This window comes from Oncorhynchus clarkii, chromosome 25 (assembly GCF_045791955.1).
Source record: "Oncorhynchus clarkii lewisi isolate Uvic-CL-2024 chromosome 25, UVic_Ocla_1.0, whole genome shotgun sequence".
Lineage (NCBI taxonomy): Eukaryota > Metazoa > Chordata > Actinopteri > Salmoniformes > Salmonidae > Oncorhynchus > Oncorhynchus clarkii.
Genome location: NC_092171.1, coordinates 30,524,605 through 30,546,272, shown reverse-complemented (window position 1 = coordinate 30,546,272; position 21,668 = coordinate 30,524,605). Strand labels below are relative to the sequence as shown.

Genomic DNA, 21,668 nt, shown 5'->3' with positions numbered 1-21,668 from the left:
ATCTGTATTATGATACATCATAAAGATAATGCAATAAAAACAACAAAAACATCCCTGTTTATGACTAATTTCAAAATGTCCATTATGCACACATGGGCGCCAGCACCCTACAATGTTATGACAATATTTGCTCTGGCTCACAGACAGTGGGCTATAAGAATCAAATTGCTAAATTCTGCGAAAAATGAGAAGGCGTGAGCACTGAGGATATTGGATATTCCGATACAAATAATTCATTGGTATGCATTATTCTGTCAGGTTTAGTTTAATGTTTTGCCATATGATGCGATGCATATTTATTTCTATTAATTTAATTCATTTTTCATCTTTGCCCATATAGTATTTCATTTTAGCCCACGTAGGCCTATGTTAAAATTAATGTTATTGTCGCTGGTCAATGGAGAGAAGAGAGAACTTGTCAACATCCATATATATGCGTGAAAAGACCTTCATAGCCCTCGGCTCTGCTGTACGCTACAAGGGGTTACAGCCACGTCCTTCGATTCCAAACCCGTTAATGAGCGAATAACAGCGATACTTATCCCCTTACATTGGATTATCTCAGGGTGATTTCTAACGCCGTTAGGGAGAGAAAATCGATTAGTTCAGGCCGGATTAAAACCTCCCATAATGCTTACTGCTGGATTTGAATTCTGTCACGGGAGATATAGCCAGGGCATCAAAGGCCTACAGATGAAAATGGTTGTTTTACAGATAGGGCCTAATTAGACTCATCGTATGCTTCATTCTATGACACTAGTTATTATGATCATCCTGCTGTTTATTTTGGCACAGCAACATTTTTTTTTAAGACTATAATTTGCCCCAAAGAAACGCCAATTGCTACCATCACCACATGAGTAAGGAATTATATTCCACAGTTGAATAGGCTAGTAAAGGCTACTAAATGTATACAGAATTTTATGACAATACAGGTTAATATTTCCTGAAAGCCTTCAGTACAGAATAAAAACAATATGGCAAAATTGAAATTCTACTTCTGTTGATGAGAGCAACCTGTCCTTTGCATGGAGCATTATTATAGTCATGTAGGCTAACTCTTTCTATTTTGTTCCGGTCCCGAAGCTCGTCCCGATTCTGCACCCAGGTGGAGTCTGTTTTGTCCTGCCCAGTTGTCTGGTGGTTGCTAGGAGGTCCTCCCAGCCACCAGGAAGAAATATTACAAAAAGATTGTCAACTTTTAACTGGCTCTCTATTTTGCCAACGTGTTTATGAGATAACACACTGGTGGATGTTCAGATATAACGTACATTTTAAAAATGAGTGCCAAAAGTTACGTCAAAGTACCGTCAATGTCAGCAAAGAGCTGTGACTTATCACTTAACTATTTTAGAAAAAGGTAAGTGTTGGAATTGTTTAATGTGTTAAAGCTAGATAGCAACTAATAACTAGCTAATATATTCTAGAAGATTAAAGGATAGGTAGCATAAAAGTAACCACATGTAACATATTGATTTGCATTAGTATATCCCAATGCAAAGTTTTCAAGTTATTACTAAAACTGATAAGAATTCTGAAGAATGCTGAACTGAAGTCCTATTGGAAAATGTTTTTGCAAGGTGTGACATAATATGGAGGACCAGGCATGCCAGCATATTCCCTATAGTAATAATCCCAACAGAAATAACTTCAAATGTATAACTTTAAATTAAACCAAATTGTTTGCACTCATGACTACTGGTTTCAATTGAATTTTCCACCAATTTACAAGCAAATACTTTATGAATGTATTGTCGCAAATCAGCTTGCAAGGTTGCTAACTAACTACCCTGCCATCACTGCGTGAGTCAGCTATTTGCTATCAACACCTAGCTTACAGCTACATTAAAGTAAACCAACCTTTTGGTATACATTACACCATCTAATCAGTCATCAAACAATGTTACCGGTATATGCAATTACCTTAGCCAGCAAGCCAGCCAGCTAAAGTTAGTTATTTTAGCCTTGTAGCTAGCCTAGCCTGCAAACTAGCCTAGCTAGCCAACCACCATTGTCGACATAGCTAAGTAGTAAGCCAGAGAAAAACGAGTCTAGCACAGGCAGGAACCCACAGAACACAAAAAAAAAAGCCTGCAGATCAAGTATAGGGAGCGGAAACTTACTGATTGACAGCTGAGTTAGCTACCAAAGTCAAAGAAGAACCAAGTAGAGGCCTTCAGAGGGAGGCCGTTTCACCGGCCTAGGCAAGGGAGTGTCAGCTAGCTAGCTAATCTAATAGCGATATAGTGAGGTAAATCCATATTGAATTTACTCACTTCGATCGGACACACCGCTCCCGCTTCAAAGCTTGCATCTAATTTTTGGGACACAAATGAGTCGTAACCCTTTCCTTGTGGGTATTACTGCACTAGCTACAAACAACGGAAAACTTTGACAACGCTCACTCGAATACCACTACCAAACACACAGGAGAAGAGGTGTTGCAGTTTTTCACATTCATTTATATGGTTTCTACATAGTTGTTCTCCAGCACTTGGTTTGGAAAGTAATTACATGCTAGCATGGCTAGTAGTTAACGTTAGCCAGCTGGAACTAGCTAGTTAACACCGGTTCTCCATATGACTTTGAGAAATAGTGCATTGTGGGTAGTCCCAAAGACATATGGAAATAAGTTAATAAATATGTAAAAATGCTAAAACATAACTGTTTGTAATTATAGTTAACCAGATTGTGACTAAAACTAAGTTAAAGTATTTGACCACACTGTGTTGTTACTCTGGTGAGTAAAAACTTATGCTTCCTATATTTTTTTTAAAAGTGGTTCACTGGCAACATTATAGCTAACTGGGAATTTGACATCTTTCAAACTTCATTGCCAACTAAATATATACTATGAAGCTGTTGTTGGTTAGGCTGACAGTGCTCCTACTTTGTAACACAGTAACAACAATCTTAACATCAACAGCTTGATCATCAATTATTGAGTAATCCCATAGAGAAGAAGCATAATTAGTGACAGAGATTTACCAATCATTATAGATTTTATTATTGCTGTTTTTTTACTCATTTTAATTGATGTTCCATTATCACCCATTAAATTATTTCATCTTCAGTACAGAAGAGTTAGAGGCTCTACGCAAGAGTCCCAGCGTGACTTCCTAAAAATGAATCAGCTGTTTTTCAACTCCCACGCAACGACAGCACAATAGCCCAGCCAGCAGACTCTCCCCACACACTGGAGTCATGAGGACTGATGGAAGAGGCTACAGAGGGACTTCGGACATACCCCAAAACAAGACCTCAACAATGTCTGCAGGGTCAGACAGCCCATTGGAGTTCCATGCAGACCTGCTACAATCCCCACCTGCCTCCTTACCACAGAGCGCACTACTACCAGACATCCCTTAAAGGAAGTCAGAGGTGAGCAAGAGTCAAGGGATAACACATATGTAAGGAATCAGTGGAGAGAGATGTCAGCAATGCTATTGATTCAGTTCATTTGGTACTGTGTCCTCCAGAGCACAAACCTGCCTAGCAGGCACTACTAAAGGGGTGTCCATGTCCAGGAGGCCACAGTCTCCTTAAAAGCCCAGGACCAGAGAGGCCAGCAACAGGGACCAGGATGTGTATATACAAGAGCAAGAAGGAGTCAGAGCAGGTGTCTATCTTAGAGAAGGAAGCAGCTGAGAGGCGCGTCCGGAGATCAAACTTCTTCAGCAGATGTCAGGCTCTGAGCTTGGACAGCACGGATGAGAGCAGGAACAGTGAGGACTCGGGCTCTGACCAATCCCACGGGAACGCCCCTGCGGAAGATCAAAAAAAAGAAAATTAGGAAACCGAAAGATAGGTCTACATCTACACCAAGGACTTCCACTGACAACAGCATCTGTACTGTCAAGTTCACCACAGAGCAGCTTCTTGAGGCCCGGGGGATCATAGGGGCTGAGGAAGAGGGCCAGGAGGACTCAGACTCCCAGCAGAAGACCCCGAGGAGTCAGTGGCCACAGCTATGGGGCTTGGCAGAGGGAGGATGGTGGATGAGATTATTGCCTCCCTACAGAGAGGAGGCAGTGATATGTTGTCTGCCTCAGACCAGATGATCAAGGGGCTGATGGGGAGAGTGCTGGGGGACCATAGAATTAATTCATTCTATTTCTATGTGGAGGACAGCTACAATGCAGACAATTAAGTGACAATAGGATAACAACAGCCTAACAATTGAGAATATGCTGAATGGTCACAAAAACTAAAGGTGACCTTCATACTTTTGGTAGAGGTTAAATAAGCCCAGTGATAGTTACATAATAATAATTGTATTGTTTATTTAAAAAATGTCTAAAATGCTCATAACAATTGCACTTTATTATTTAATGATCCGTTTTTGTTTTCAATCATGTTTTTAAAGGACGTGAAAACAACGCAATCAAAATCAGAGGATTCAGAACAGGAGATAGAAGATAATATTAGCCCTGTACAAGCAGGTCATGGAGAGACTACAGGCAGTGTATTTAGATTTATCACATTTGACTTGCCTTGGCTTGTGAGATTGAAAAATAGCCTCTCAGAGCATTTGAGAATATTTTAAGTGTTGAGCTTTCTGTTATTAAGGTTGTATAATGTTTGTATGATAGTTAACAGACATCTTATGCTGGTTTTCCAGAGTACTCCTCAGATAACCCACAACATCCTCTGTGGAATCGTGGGACAAGAGGGAGACACCAACCCCTCCAAGACCTGTTGAGTTCCCTAAAGTCACAACAGGTTTACAAGATGGGCGACTCACTGAGAGAGAATCAGGGGTCTACAAGATGGCCGACTCACTGAGAGAGAGTCAGGGGTCTACAAGATGGGCGACTCACTGTCAGAGTGACAGACCGACAACAACAACTGCTCTATGGCCTCTGCTCTCCCACAGAAGGTACTACTTGGATTTATTTGGTTGTCATCGTTTTTAGTTCAGTAGGTGTTTTACCCTGATCAACAACTTCAACTACTATCAGTTCAGTATTTTTTTCTGTCAAAGGTGACTTATACAGATGTAATGACAGCTCGAGATGCCATAGCTCCTTCTCAGAGACCAACGAGTGTGTATTTACAAAATAAAACCATTCAAGGCCTTTCACTTGTAGCAACATGGGCCCCAAAGCACCATAATACTCTTGTATTCCCTGTCTGTCTGGTTGATCATGAGAGTTGTGAGTTGTTGTTACAAACCGATTGAGTGTGATCATTGCGGTTAAACTACAAGTGTGTGTAACACATGGATACAACATGAAATGATGCAACACAGACCTAGCCTGTGTTAGCTTCCACCAACACAGAACTGTAGTAAAAAAATAAAATCAGGTTGCTGTCATAAAATCAGGTAACCCTGTCATTGGTTAGTTATAGGTAGCCGTGACTGCTGCTTGTTTTGTAGGAAGTCGTTTCCCAACGACCTCTTCAACTCACTATCATGGTAACCATCTGCAACCTTGACTTTAATGGCTGGGGCGGGGATGGTCTTGGACGGAGGTAAACTCAGTTCCAGGGAGTCTAAGCGAAGTGACTAGGCTATCATCAAAACTCCTCCACCCCATTCTCAGAGACCCATTGACAAAGAGATTAATTATTATGCTCCCGGCCTAACACTCTCTTACGACTGCTCTCAGTCTGTCTGGTGCCTAGTGCACCCACACACTTCCTTATCACTGACTGCTTACTCACCCAAAGATACCAGATTTACTGCCTCCTATTGCAAGCCCAGAGTTGGAATTGTGCCACTCACTCCCTTTCCACTCCCTCCTATCCCCATTCATGAAACATTTTTACCAAAACAAGTGCCATTTAATTAGGTAGGGGTTTCAGAGCTTTGGTTCACTGAAAGGTTTCTGCTGGATATGGATGGGAGGCTTTATAAGGGGGCCAGGCTGCCAGCCTGCCTGTCTGCCAATGGTAGATGGATTAGCGTTAGATCGACAGCAAGTCTAAAGACAGGCAGCGCTCAGGTTGGCTCCACTCCACAGTTCTAGAATTCTCATTTCATTGAAAACAAGGTGAATGACTCTGGTTGACCTTACAGGGTTTTTGCTCCGCTCACTGAGCTGAGGCATACCTACCTACCTACCCCAGAGTTCCAGAGAGATGATTCATCCCAGGAGTGGCAGGCCGTAGTGAACATGCTATCCTCCAATAAATTGTCCAGTGTCTGTCAGGTTAGAAGCCCTAGTCAAGTGGTGGATGGAGGCCAGACCTTTCCCTCCCAACACTAAGCGGCCACACATAGAGTCGCAAGTTCAAAGAGGGATGATAAGTTATGGCAGGGATGATCTGAGCAAATACACCTCCAGCTCATCTGCTTACGCAACAGAGAATGTTTCATCTGTTGGGACAAGACCCACTGTATTGATTGTAGAGGTTTCAAATATGTGGATTGTTGTTGAATCATTGACATTATTCAATGTAACAAACCAGTGGGGTTTTGTTTCAAAGTTACATTTCCATAATCCCTTTACCTTACATGATAATACGGTGTGTTATATGACCTGTGTCATTACAGACTAGGTACAGAAGTCAGAAATTATGTTCAATTTAGATAAACAGGCAAGTAAGTATTAGCTTGGTCCTAGATGTATTTATGCTATTGCCAACTCAATTGTTGTCATTGTCAAGCCAGTGACAAGGAGGTGGATGATGACACGAACAGACTGGCTAAGTAAGCATATCACAACATTTTACTAATCACTGTTGTATTGCTCTCCCACAGTGCAGATGAATACAATACCATTCACCATCTTTGTACAACCGCAGTCAGCCAGGCCCTGCCTCTGGAGCTGACTTCCCTGGTCTGTCACACCTCCAGCCAACTCACTGCACCACCACTGTTTCACCAACAGAGGGTAGCACTACAACACATTGCTACCCAGCCTGACAGACACAGGTAAAATTAAATCTCTTCCAGGCTCTGCTTCATAGGATGTCCAAAACTTGGATGTTATAGCTAAATGTGGAATTTAAGTGATATACATAAACACATATATAGTTGAAGTCGGAAGTTTACATACACTAAGTTGACTGTGCCTTTAAACAGCTTTGAACATTCCAGAAAATGTCATGACTTTAGAAGCTTCTGATAGGCTAATTGACGTGTACCTGTGGATGTATTTCAAGGCCTACCTTCAAACTCAGTGCCTCTTTGCCTGATATCATGGGAAAATCAAAAGAAATCAGACAAGACCTCAGAAAAACATTGTAGACCTCCAGAAGTCTGGTTCATCCTTGGGAGCAATTTCCAAACTCCTGAAGGTACCACGTTCATCTGTACAATCAATAGTACACAAGTATAAACAACATTGGACCACGCAGTCGTCATACCGCTCAGGAAGGGGGCGCGTTCTGTCTCCTAGAGATGAACGTACTTTGGTGCGAAAAGTGCAAATCAATCCCAGAACAATAGCAAAGGACCTTGTGAAGATGCTGGAGGAAACAGGTACAAAAGTATCTATGTCCACAGTAAAATGAGTCCTATATCGACATAACCTGAACGGCCGCTCAGCAAGGAAGAAGCCACTGCTCCAAAACCGCCAAAGAAAATCCAGACCACGGTTTGCAACTGCACATGGGGACAAATGTCTTCTGGTCTAATGAAACAAAATAGAACTGTTGGTCATAATGACCATCGTTATGTTTGGAGGAAAAAGGGGAGGCTTGCAAGACGGACACCATCCCAACCGTGATGCACGGGGTTGGCAGCATCATGTTGTGGGGGTGCTTTGCTGCAGGAGGGACTGGTGCACTTCACAAAATAGATGGCATCATGAGGGAGGAAAATAGTGGATATATTGAAGCAACATCTGAAGACATCAGTTAAAGCTCAGGTCTTCCAAATGGACAATGACCCCAAGCATACTTCCAAAGTTGTGGCAAAATGGCTTAAGGACAACAAAGTCAAGGTATTGGAGTGATCATCAAAGCCCTGACCTCAATCCTATAGAAAATTTGTGGGCAGAACTAAATTCACCCAACTTATTGTGGGAAGCTTGTGGAAGGCTACCCGAAACGTTTGACCCAAGTTAAACAATTTAAAGACAATGCTACCAAATATTAATTGAGTATGTGTAAACTTCTGACCCACTTGGAATTTGATGAAAGAAATAAAAGCTGAAATAAACCATTCTTTCTACTATTATCCTTACATTTCGCATTCTTAAAATAAAGTGGTGATCTAGCTGACCGAAGACAGGGATGATGATTATTACGTAGAGAAGCCCAGGATGATGCTTCATGGACAGGCGGGGGAGGAGAATGTTAATGCACCTAAATTAATTCAACTTTTTTCCCAAAATAATTATCCACTAGGTGGCACCAAATACATTTGCAACTGATAGATTCAGCAGGTTGCTTGAAAGATGCTGCTATAACGTAAGGCACTATTATACATTCACTGAACACTAACTACTCAGTGTTGAATGTCTCAATATATTGTTTTGCTTGTTTTAAAGGAGTCATTTAATTGGTTTAAATTAGTTCCCTCAACTTTCCTGTCCTAAAGTGTGTTTCTCATCTGTGTTCCAACGAGCTGAAGATATTCTGGCACCCAGTGCCTCCCAAGTTCAGCTGCTTTCATGCCTTCGTCAAACACAAACTCTTTCCAGGTAGTGTAGTACTGAGCCAAGTACCAGGTAGTGTAGTACTGAGCCAAGTACCAGGTAGTGTAGTACTGAGCCAAGTACCAGGTAGTGTAGTACTGAGCCAAGTACCAGGTAGTGTAGTACTGAGCCAAGTACCAGGTAGTGTAGTACTGAGCCAAGTACCAGGTAGTGTAGTACTGAGCCAATTACTAGGTAGTGTAGTACTGAGCCAAGTACTAGGTATTGTAGTACTGAGCCAAGTACCAGGTAGTGTAGTACTGAGCCAAGTTCCAGGTGGTGTGGTACTGAGCCAAGTTCCAGGTGGTGTGGTACTGAGCCAAGTTCCAGGTGGTGTGGTACTGAGCCAAGTTCCAGGTGGTGTGGTACTGAGCCAAGTACAAGGTAGTGTGGTACTGAGCCAAGTACCAGGTAGTGTAGTACTGAGCCAAGTACAAGGTAGTGTGGTACTGAGCAAAGTACTAGGTAGTGTAGTACTGAGCCAAGTACAAGGTAGTGTGGTACTGAGCCAAGTACCAGGTAGTGTAGTACTGAGCCAAGTACCAGGTAGTGTGGTACTGAGCCAAGTACCAGGTAGTGTGGTACTGAGCCAAGTACAAGGTAGTGTGGTACTGAGCCAAGTACCAGGTAGTGTAGTACTGAGCCAAGTACAAGGTAGTGTGGTACTGAGCCAAGTACTAGGTAGTGTAGTACTGAGCCAAGTACTAGGTAGTGTAGTACTGAGCCAAGTACTAGGTAGTGTAGTACTGAGCCAAGTACTAGGTAGTGTAGTACTGAGCCAAGTTCCAGGTAGTGTAGTACTGCGCCAAGTTCCAGGTAGTGTAGTACTGAGCCAAGTTCCAGATAGTGTAGTACTGAGCCAATTACTAGGTAGTGTAGTACTGAGACAAGTTCCAGGTAGTGTAGTACTGAGCCAATTACTAGGTAGTGTAGTACTGAGCCAATTACTAGGTAGTGTAGTACTGAGCCTCTGATGTTTACAGATGGACAGGCTACTTCCCTGCCAGACACAGTCAGTCCACTGGAACAGTTACAGGCAGACTTAACTTCAGAAATCTCCATCTGTTCAGTGTTTTAGTTGAGATGTGATGGGGAACATTGGCGATGCTCTTTGATCATTACATTACAATATGCCTTACTACTCTGACAGTTAGATAACATTTACAAGGACAAATTGATCATGCCGTTTTAACCTGGTGAAATAGAATATTTTTGAATATCAAATATCTTTGATATATCTGAAATATAGCTTTGAGTCCTAAAAATGGCAAATTGCAATTTAACCAGTTAACCATACCTCACCAATGTGATCTCACTCTGTATATCCTACTGCTGTGTTTCTATGGTGTTTTTTACTTAGGCAATCCGGAAAGACAAGGGAGGATCTGCAGGACCTGAAGGAATCAGCCTGTGACCTGACAGAGATGGAGCCAACCAACTCATTGGTCAGTGTGGTGTTCAGTACCCCCCCTACCCAAATGTAAATGTTATGTAATTCCCAACGCTGACCCCCCATTTCAGACTATAAATATATTTAATTAAAGTGTATGCGGACTTGATAAGTAGTAGCAATATTATCTTACAGTAACCCACACAATCTGAGCTTTTTAGGATATTATTGTATGTTCCATTGTGTGCTGAACTGAAGTGTTATGTTATGCAGTACTGTGAGCACTACAGATATACAGTGTTCTATTTAATTGTGTGCCACCAGTGCTCAACAATGACAGCCATGAGAACCTGAGTGCCTTCCTGGGGCCTGCTCTACACTGAGAAACGGCAGTGGCAACAAGCCATGTCCGACTTTGAAGCGGGATCAAACTCGACAGGTAATACCACTGGGCCTCTTGCTGTGACAGAGTCTGGATCCTTTCTTCTGAAAAGAGCAACGGGGCTTTGAGTGAGAGAGGGGAGAGAGACAGAAAGAGAAGGAGGGGGTATTGGCGCGAATAAGAGTTCCACGTTGTATAAGAATGTTTAGAACTAGAATCTTGCTCGAAGTGTAATGACTGGTAATGAGAATGTTGTAGAATACCCTGGAGATGGAGATTGAGAAATGACATTTTGTTCAATGTTTTTCTCTCTTTATGATGATTTCTTGTTTCTCTCATGTCTGTAGCGCTGGCCCCAGTGAACCTGGCTTGCTGAAGGTTGTGAAAATATCTGCAGTGGTTGGTGGATACCCACATTTTACCAGCCCCTCCTATTTTGTTCCAGGCCCATTTCTCTTCTATGCTGTACCCCACCCCGCTTTCACCTCTAGCATTCAGATTGTTTCTTCTAGAGCTGAAACACACACTAAAATAAATATGAATGTACCAGCCAATGCCAAAATCTACCAGCATTTGGCAAGTGGCTGGTGTTCATTTCCCACCCGCTGAAGATGGGTCAGAATTATGTAGCCATCAGAATGTTCAGCAATGCCTTAAGGATGGACCCCACATACATCAGAGGATACAGGTAGCCTAGTGGTTAGAGCATTGGGTCAGTAACCGAAAGGTTGGTGGATCGAATCCCCGAGCTGACGAGGTAAAAATCTGTCCTTCTGCCCCTGAACAAGGCAGTTAACCCACTGTTTCTAGGCCGTCATTGTAAATAAGAATTTGTTCTTAAGTTCTTAACTGACTTGCCTAGTTAAATAAAGGTAAAATGTTAAATAAGAACCAAGCCCATCGCAATGTAAACGCGATCATGCCACCATGTTTTTTGATTTATAAACTTATTTTACATTTATGGTTCATGTACTGCATCTTATTTGTATCTGAACAGGTCAATGATCTGAAGAGAGAAAATTTTACAAGCCACTCACATGAAACCAGGTGCACATCACTTCCATATCATGAGGTAAAGGACCTTTCTGTCACATACATAAAAGCTATTGTCCTTGACTTACAGGTGTCCTTTTGCTGTATAAATGTTTTTTCTCAAGTAAGGCTTGAGCTTACTGTAAGTCTATAGAAGTGACTTCAACCATAATTTTAGTGTACAGTAACAGTACTATGTATTGCCAGTTCGACATGCTCTCTCTGTTCCAGAGGACAGTATATGAGAGACATGGAACAATTTGACCTGACCACGTTTTGTATTAAATACGCTGCTAAGATGAACGAAGGTACAAATATTCTATGCATAAAGGAAGCACAATATGAGCTCCCTGACTGACAAGCCATTGCTATCTCTCAGACAGACGCTATATGGCGGAACTCACTGTGTCCAAAATGATATCCTAATCCCTACATAGTGCACTACTTTTGATCAGAGCCCATAGGGCTCTAGTCAAAAGTAATGCACTACAGCATATAGTGAATAGGGGGCCATTTAGGACTCAACAACTGTCTTATACGGACCAAACAGACTGTGATATTTATGTTGGCCCTTCCCCACCACCAGCTCTAGGGTCATTTCCTATCCAGCAGGCTGCAGTCCAGTCTTTCCTGGGGAATGATGCCAAAGCCATTGCCTGTCTAGAGGCAGCCACCAACAACCGACCCTCACCTCCTATCTTCATTCTGCTGGGCAAGACTCAGATGAAGGCAAGCATGGTCATAGTATGTTGTTGCTATGTTATGGGTTACCATACCTTGATATGTTTCATCCATTAACTCAGGGTTTCCCAAACTCGGGCCTGGGTGCACGTTTTGGTTTTGGCCCTAGCACTTCACAACTGATTCAAATAATCAAAGCTTGATGATGAGTTGGTTATGTGAATCAGCTGTGTAGTGCTAGGGGAAAAAACAAAAAGGTGCACCCAGGGAGGCCCCCATTATCCAAGTCACACTTAACTTTTTTCCTACTAGCGGCGACTTTGCCGACAGCTACTTTAGTGAAGAAAAAATTGACTTACTCTATGACTGAGATGTGGTTGTCCCACCTAGCTGTATTAATATGAATGCACTAACTGTAAGTTTCTCTGGATAAGAGCGTCTGCTAAAATACCAAAATGTAAATTGATTTTTCTATCATATCCTCTCTTCTGCGTTTAACTTGGTTGTCGAGTGTCCACTTTTGTTTTCAGTGCGCCCACTGTATGTTTTATTTCAGCCACATCTTCGCCCACTTTGGCAATTTTCTCTTCAAGATTTTTGTTCATTTTGCAAATCTCCTTTAGAACTGGGTCATCAGGATGTTCTTCTCTGCCATTTTCCTTGCTAGCAGCAGGTGCAGGTAGAGACGACATTTGTGTTTTTCATCAAAAGTGTCTGCTTTTGGGCATTTCTAAGTAATTTTCCATGTAACCGATATCTTGGACAATTAGTTAAAATGTGTAACTAGGAGTTGAATAATGAGTAAAAATGGGGTTGGAGCTACACAGACTTTAGTTAGCTGCTGATCGTCACCGGAAACAGGTGATTTGCCATCCTTGATATACACAGGAAACTGTTGAACATGAAAAACCCAGCAGCGTTGCAGTTCTTGACATAACCCAGTTTTCCTGGCACCTATTACCATACCCCGTTCAAAGGTATATTTTGTCTTGCCCATTCACCCTCAATGGCACACATACACAATCCATGTCTTAAGGTTAAAATCCTTCTTTAATGTCTCCTCGCCTTCATCTACACTGATTGAAGTGGATTTAAAAAGCGACATCAATAAGGGATCATAGCTTTCAACTGGTCAATCTGTCATGGAAAAAGCCTGTATACACTGGGTGTAGGCTACTGCATACATGAACAAGGCAATGGCCATGGGCCAATAAGTGTCATTTTGTAAATGTCGGCTCACTATGACAAGACGCATCATTCACTGAAGTTGTGTCAAAATCTGGCCAGCACTGTTTGAGATATCACATGTGACTAACATACAAACCACAGTCCCCTTGCAGGAGTGTCACTACAAACATTTACGTGAGAGGAAACCAAAAAGTGCACATGCATGAGTGGGAAACAGTCAAGAGTAAAATTAAAGCAATCAATCCAGCGAGATTTAAGTGACAAGTGGATTTTGTGCCCAAATAAATGGCTGAAAAGGAGAGATCCTCAGGTGGGCGGGGCATGCAAGTTGCTACTCAATGTGTTCACTGTTCAGTAGTTTCTCAGTCCACTGTGCGGCAGGTATTATACAGAGATTTGTCTTGTCATAAGTTACAAGGTCAGATGGTTGTATTGTAATTTTTTTTGTAATAAGTAGTTTGTGTTTAGGCCTGTTAAGTCAACCTGTCTCAAGGATATGTGGTTCAGTGCATTGTATTGTTGCGTTGTAGGCAATGTGGTAATGAATCAAACCCAAAACACTGCCATTGCAGAATCCATGCTCCAAACCCAGAACTCTGCCATTGCAGGCTCCAGGCTCCAGCCAATGAGCCTGATTTCCCTAATGACTTGTGATTGGCCTGCCAGATTAGATTCACCAATTGTGGCCAAGGATTTTAATTAAATATGGGTGATGAATGTGTGACCCTGCAGGCCGGGTGCTATGACAGACGCCTTGTTGTTCTGTCAGCAGGGCTGCTATGTTTCATACACTGCTGTTGTCTGATACCAATATTTTGTACATTTATTGTAATTCAGTTCCACTAATTTAATTAATGTGTTTTTAGGTGCTTTTTCAGACTTGATTGTATTGATGAGTGGGATTGCATGGAACTGAATCATATTTAATTTCATTGTTTTAGACCAAGCCCATAGACCAAGCCCATTCAATTCATACGGTGTATGTGGAGAATAAGTGTTATGACTAAAAACATAGTTAGCTATGAATGGACAGCCTCAAACTGTCTGGTCTTGGTTTTACTCTGTGTGTATGTCTGTTCTCCTCCAGCCCAACGATGCCCTGGTCTACAAGCGGTGGAGGACTACAGAACAGAAGGTGAACTCCAAGAGGCACCTGAGGACTGAGATGAGCCATCCCCATAGTAGTGGTACGTACTGTACCGTCTGTCTCCATATGATGCTACTCAAATCAAAAATAATTGTATTAAGTACTTGATGTGTTTAGGTCTGTTAAATCACTCAACCAGTAGGTCTGAACCTGACATAATGGTTGACAGTAAAGATATTGTCAATCAAAATGTATACTTTGTGCATAGGAATCTTTATTGTGTTATGCGTTTAAAGTAACTTTCATGACATTGCATTTGAGTGTTTCAAGAGTCATGTGCAATCAGATCTTAAGTGCCTTTACTGTAGTTATTTTGAAAAAAAGATTTTTGTGCCAAGTTCAAGATCTACCTTCATGAATCCTCATTGAGTCATTGGAAACAGCTTGCAGTTCCCAACAAAGATTTTATTTATTTGGCTTTGGAGCTCTTTCCCAGTGAAATAACTGGTTTCCTTCTTGCCCATCCAAATCAGCTGAGTCAGTCTTTATAAAACAGGAGCTAGAGAGATGAGTGGGAGGCCTATGGAGTATGAAAAACACCTGCCAAATGAACCGGCGTGCATCCAGGAGGGAGATAGGAGTGTGAACACAACCATCTGTTCCACTCACATACTGAGTGTGTGTGTGTGTTGCTTGTTGCATTTCAAGGATAATCATTCTCTCAAAACAATTCTAGCAAAAATGATATGGCTGACCCAGCTGAATGCAGTGTTTCTTGAGGAGATTCTTCTGTTTTCCAATCCACCATTGTTTGTTGCATTCTAATGGAACATGTTTATTTTACTTCAATACGAGCCCTTGGAATTATACAATTAAGTCAAAGGCCTCTCTCTCGAGCTGAAGAAATCTAAAATGTTTTAGTTATTGCTCACCAAACACTACTTATTTTTAATTTAGTCTGTTTACTGCCCACTGGGCACAGACCTCAGTTCCTAATTTTGATTTACTTTTGATTGAGTTAAACATGAATTCAACGTGAAAACAACAATTGAACCATGTCATTGGATTTAGATTAAAAGTTTGGTGAAAAAAAGCATACCAGTTTGTGCCCAGTGGGTAGAATCTAATGTAATTTCGTCAGTTCTGATAGATTAAAAGTCAAGTTGTCACATAAGACCCAGAAACTGCTCTCCTATCCAACTTTGTCAACACAGATATTGCATTTGTCTTTCCTCATGAAACTGTATTTACTTACTTACTTACTTAGATTTTCAGTCTCTAGAGCAGGGAGTGTCGCAAGTACTGCACGATTTTGCACCAGCTAGGGACCATATCTGACCCACTGAGTTAATTAATCAGTTCAGTTATTGACTAATTTCAACACACTTGGTCTTCCAGGTCGGTTTTAATCAAAAACATGAAGCCCATGCAGCACTACAGGATCAGGGTTTCCTACGCCGGCTCTAGAGTGAATATCTATGTTTTTGTACCAGGGGGCCATACTGTGATTTGAATATGACGATTGACTTTATTGATTAAACATAAATAAAAAAATATCACTGGGACTTATTTGAAATTCTCAGTGACATTCCCCCCTGATGTGGAAATTATTTGTGATTGTGTCGTCTGTAATAATTATAGTTGGTATGACAGCTCACTTATTTCAAAATAAAGACGATCTTTGTGCTCTGTTGCCTACACATGCCAGGTATGCTTTTTGATTGTCATTTTTATTAAATTATTAAATTAAAGATGACAATTTATGCAATTTATGCAGTTGTATTAGTCTCGTAAATGTCAAATAGTGTTGACTGTGTGTTTTAATTTAATTGTAAAATTGCTGATACGACGAGAACTTGTGGAAACTTTTAACTATTGTGCGTCGTCATCAAAAGACAAGGCTCTGCAGCAATTTACCAATCAATCAGTTGAAATTGAATGTGTGTTTTGACGTTCAACGACATTTCTATTTCAGATTACAGTAGTGTATATCGATTAGGACCTAGCCTAGTCCCCACCGCAACGTCATTTTACAACGTCTGAAGCTGCGTGTCTCAAATGACTACAGCATTCGTAGCTATCCATGGTCCTGAAACGCAACGTCTGCGCGCTGTACCATCGATCAACTGCCGTGAGGAGATGGGTTCTCTGGACAGTACTGTTTGAGAAGGGTTACTTAAGATATACTTTTTTGTTTTAGAAAAAACTGCCAAAATGCTCAACAGCTCTATCAGGAATCTAACACTGGAGGACGTTTTTTTCCTAATTAACAACTCGTCTGGGAACGGAACGTACAACGAGTCTCACGGCAGCGCTATCCTCATCTCCTTCATTTACTCGGTTGTCTGTTTGGTCGGACTGTGCGGGAACTCTATGGTTATCTATGTCATTTTCAGATATGCCAAAATGAAAACGGCAACAAATATTTACATTCTAAATTTAGCCATCGCGGACGAGTTACTTATGCTGAGTGTCCCCTTCCTGGTGACATCTTCACTCCTTCACCACTGGCCTTTCGGCTCCCTTCTCTGCCGACTTGTTCTAAGTGTTGATGCTATTAATATGTTTACGAGTATTTACTGCCTAACTGTACTTAGCATAGACCGATATATTGCGGTTGTACACCCCATCAAAGCCTCCCGGTACCGGAGGCCCACAATAGCTAAAATAGTCAACTTTGGGGTTTGGATGTTTTCTATCCTGGTCATTTTGCCCATTATTATATTTTCCACGACCGTTCCAAACTTGGACGGTTCGGTCGCTTGCAACATTCAGATGCCAGAGCCAGTGAACAAGTGGATGGCTGTGTTTGTGATTTATGCCTTTCTCATGGGCTTTCTGTTCCCAGTCATTGCTATCTGTATGTGTTACATCCTCATCATCGCCAAGATGAGAGTAGTGGCAATGAAGGCAGGCTGGCAGCAGCGTAAGAAATCGGAGAGAAAGATCACTCTGATGGTGTTGATGGTGGTGACAGTGTTTGTCATCTGTTGGATGCCCTTTCACATTGTACAGCTCGTTAATGTCTTCGTGAAGCACCATAACGCGACATTCATGCAACTCGCAGTGATTTTGGGGTACGCAAACAGCTGCGCCAACCCTATACTGTATGGATTTTTATCAGACAATTTCAAACGTTCGTTCCAAAGAATTTTGTGCCTGCGGTGGATGGACAATGCAACGGAGGAACCAATAGATTACTATGCCACCGCTCTGAAAAGTCGTGGTTACAGTGCGGATGAATTTCAACAAGACAACATGGAATGTGACAGCACTTATAGAAATGGAATCTGCACTTCGAGGACAACGACACTGTAACCTAGCATATGGACATAAAGTGATGAAACGATATGAACAAAATCATAAATGTGACCACTGAGTGTTTTGCTCATTAGGCCTACTAGGCTGTTACTTCGGTATTTTTTAGTTTTGTTTACTTGCAACTATTTATATGAACTAAATTAAAAGGTTGACCAATCAGAATGTCTTATCGAATCATTGCAATATGGATTCAGGTGGCACTGTGCGTAAAAGTCCTCCAATTATGACAAGTAGCCTTACAGAGCAGAAACAGACTGGCACTACTAGAGCCTGCCGGTGTGCAGTGTAGTTATACCATTTCCAATGTGTGAGCCAGAGTGTGGACTCGAGTCATAAGACTTGGACTCGAGTCTGACTTGAGTCACACATCTGATCACCTGAGACTCGACTTGATAGAAAATAAAATAACTCGAGACTTGACTCGAAACGCACACTCGGCACTCTCTCTGATTGGACCAACTGTCAATCAACACAGGTTGGATGAGCTGGTGCAGTGAGAACATTTTCGGGGGTCGCTTGTGAAAGCTGAATGGGAAAATATGAATATTTTTTCATACATATTTTAATAGGCTACATGTAGCCTGCCATTTTAATTTTATAACAATGCCTTTGCTTATTCGATCTGGTCACTAACATGATAGGCCTACAGCATTGCAACAAATGGTTGTTTCTAAAACATTCTAAACTATGCTTCAGAACCACAAAGTTGTGCATCTTGACTGTTGACCAGTCATTACCATTGGCGCGCAGATGGGCTCACACATCCAGATTAGTGACCAGAAATCGCTTGTTTAATTTTCCCCGGTTTTGCTAGGCAAAAATAGAGCAGCCTGCCTAAATTAATATTATCCAGTGGAGATGCGTCATTCATGGCAGGTGGGGCAGAGCTCCATCTGTTTTGAGCCCCACCTGTTTAGAAAAAATATGTGTGACATCCGTCTGTAAACAATGTAAAAAAAAAATTGCATTAATAAAGCCGCATACAAACATGGTCTCTTTTTTTGCTTTCTTGAGTAAAGCAGCTCCAAAATGAATGTGTTTCAGCCTAGCTCAGTGCTTTTTGTGATGGTGGGTCAGCCAGCGGAAAATATGGAGAGTAGGGGTTGGTAATGTTCTCTAGTTGCGCCATGATTGGCTCAGTATTCTGTCACTCATGGGGACACTACCTCACCACAAAATATATGGGTCGAGCTCAAAAATTCAAGCCCCCTGGGTGCTGCCATAGACTTACATTAGAAGTGCCCATCGAAGAAGGCTCAAGATCATTGGCCACAGATAAAATGACATCAAATCATGTCATATCTACCTTAGCTTTGATTGGATTTATCATGTCAACTTCATACTTTCAACATCTTAGCTATCAGGCTAGACAAGCAATCATCATCATGCATCAAGTCAACAATCTACTGGGAAATCTTTTCAATCCTTATATATAAATAGAAATTATAGATTTAACGTAACGGTGCTCATCAGCCATTTGACATAAACATTACACAACAAGTTGGAAATCGCAAATTCAACAATGAGTGCTAAGGCGCCACTGCAGCCCCGGGTTCGATCCCAGGCAGTGTCATAACCGGCTGCGACCGGGAGACCCATGGGACGGTGCACAATTGTCCCAGCGTCGTCCGGGTTAGGGGAGGGTTTGGCCGGCTGGGATGTCCTTGTCTCATCGTGGTCTAGCGACTCCTTGTGGTGGGCCAGTCGGTCGACTTCGGTGTGTCAAGAAGCAGTGCAGCTTGGCTCTCGACCTACGCCGAGTCCGTAGGGGAATTGCAGTGATGAGACAAGATAGTAACTACCCCGAAAAGGGGGTAACACCATGGGCCAGAAAAGTTTGAATACATTGGCCATGCTATTAATCCGGCATGACTTCTGCCGAGTTGAAAACTGAAAATTCGGAACTGGGAAATCTGACTTCAGTGAGTTCAAGACAACTGGAAACTCTGAAAAAACGAACTCCAATTGTGAAAATACGGAAAATTATTTTGAACTGTCATCCAACTTTCTAGAGCCCACAAGAGCGCCACCTTCCTGTTGAAGTGAGCACAGCACAACAAGTCCAAAAATGTCTTTTATGCTTCTGCATAAATTATGTAATATGCCAGGGAGATAGTATTACTTTCTTAGCTACAGAATGTTGTGTAGTAAGCTGTTAGTAGACCAATCATTTGATCCCTTTTCCCTTCATAATTAGCCTACTGTTCTAACTTGGTGGGGCACATGTAGCCAATAGCCAGTTGTAGAGAAATGTCATCATCAAATATTGTAAGAGCTTTCATTGTCTGCTTCTATGCGGCCTTTATTTATCTTACGGTTCTGACTTAGTGTACAGGGAGAATACTGTAAGAACGGTCCATGTTCTGAATTCTAGCACCATACATTTCAAAAGTGCTGAACAAATAGTTATATTGACTAGGTCGCTCATTAATGTCTTAATCAAAATTAAGGATTGCCTCTTATCCGCTCCTCTTCCCCTTATGCCATAGTTTGTACATCTCAGTTGTCAGTAGACACCATATTTGTTTAGCAAGTCAGGCATATCAGCTATGCTTTTTTTAAAGGCAGCAAATGAGGCTGAATGAACTGTTTCGCTGCCAGACAAGGCTCTGCTGATAGCCAGGTGTAGCAGTGGTAAGGACAGCTTTATGTAAGCCCTAATAGTTTGTAGGCACCATTTGTAACCCTTATAGTGGAATTATTGTTTAGTATTGTGTAGTGGCTTTGCTGGCACATCTAAAATCTTTATTTTTGTTTGCCCCACCAACATTTACATGCCTAAATTGCCACTGATAGCATGTCATACTATTTCTGTCCAGACAGCATCAGTTACATGGGCACACATAGAGGGGCTCTGTTTCGCTTGCTCAAATGCTTTCTCCAGTGATATAGTTTCAGCAGAGAGGGTGAGGCGAAGCAAGAGGGTTTAGCCTCTCCTAGTATCCCAGCAGCATACCACCCTGCATACCACTGCTGGCTTGCTTCTGAAGCTAAGCAGGTTTGGTTCTGGTCAGTTCCTGGATGGGAGAACAGTTGCTGCTGGAAGTGGTGTTTGAGGGCCAGTAGGAGGCACTCTTTCCTCTGGTCTAACAAAAATATATCCCAATGCCCCAGAGCAGATGATTGGGGACACTGCCCTGTGTAGGGTGCCGTCTTTCAGATGGGACGTTAAACGGGTGTCCTGACTCTCTGAGGTCATTAAAGATCCCATGGCACTTATTGTAAGAGTAGGGGTGTTAACCCTGGTGTCATGGCTAAATTCCCAATCTGGCCCTCAAACCATCATGGTCACCTAATAATCCCTAATAATCCCCAGTTTACAATTGGCTCATTCATCCCCTCCTCTCCCCTGTACATAGGTTGTTGCTGCAACTGAGAATGTGTTCTCAGTCAATTTACCTGGTAAAATAATGGATAAATAAATAAAAATAAATCTCTGGTAAGCAATCACTGGGCTAGTTGATACAATGTGACAAGTTTGTTAGGGACAGCTTTGGGGCAGACCCTGTGAAGATTTAATAAGATGTTGAACTTCACTAGCAATAGCTCAAGGCAGGCAGAGAAGAGAGATTCATGTGATTGAAAGAACTGGCATTTATCAGGATACTTTCAACTGTTTTTATTTGTTGGCTTTAGGCATATGTATTTTACTTAGTTGATGATGGAAGTTATAGTCCTACTGCTGCATTGGCCTATAGACTATCTCTGAGTTATATGCTCTCATTTCTTTAGCCACCAGTGGATCACAGTGCATCAGTATGTCCATATGGCAGAGACTAGTGCCCTCACCATAGTTGAAATTGAACTTTTAGATTTGTATAATTTTACTTCAGATTTCTATGTTTAACCATGTAACAATGATTTTGAGAAACAAACACGTTATTATTGAAATTAAACTGTTAAATATTTATAACTGGCACGCAGATCGGTAGACATTTTAATATTAATTGTAATCCTCCCCAAACTTGAAACTCATGAGCCCCCTGTGGTCTTTACTAT

The 21,668-nt window shown here is 41.7% G+C and overlaps 1 pseudogene; it reads left to right on the top strand.

Annotated features, from left to right (window-relative positions):
• Positions 1–16,431: 16,431 nt before the first annotated feature.
• LOC139383557 (somatostatin receptor type 1-like) lies at positions 16,432–17,666 on the top strand (annotated as a pseudogene).
• The last annotated feature ends 4,002 nt before the right edge of the window (positions 17,667–21,668 follow it).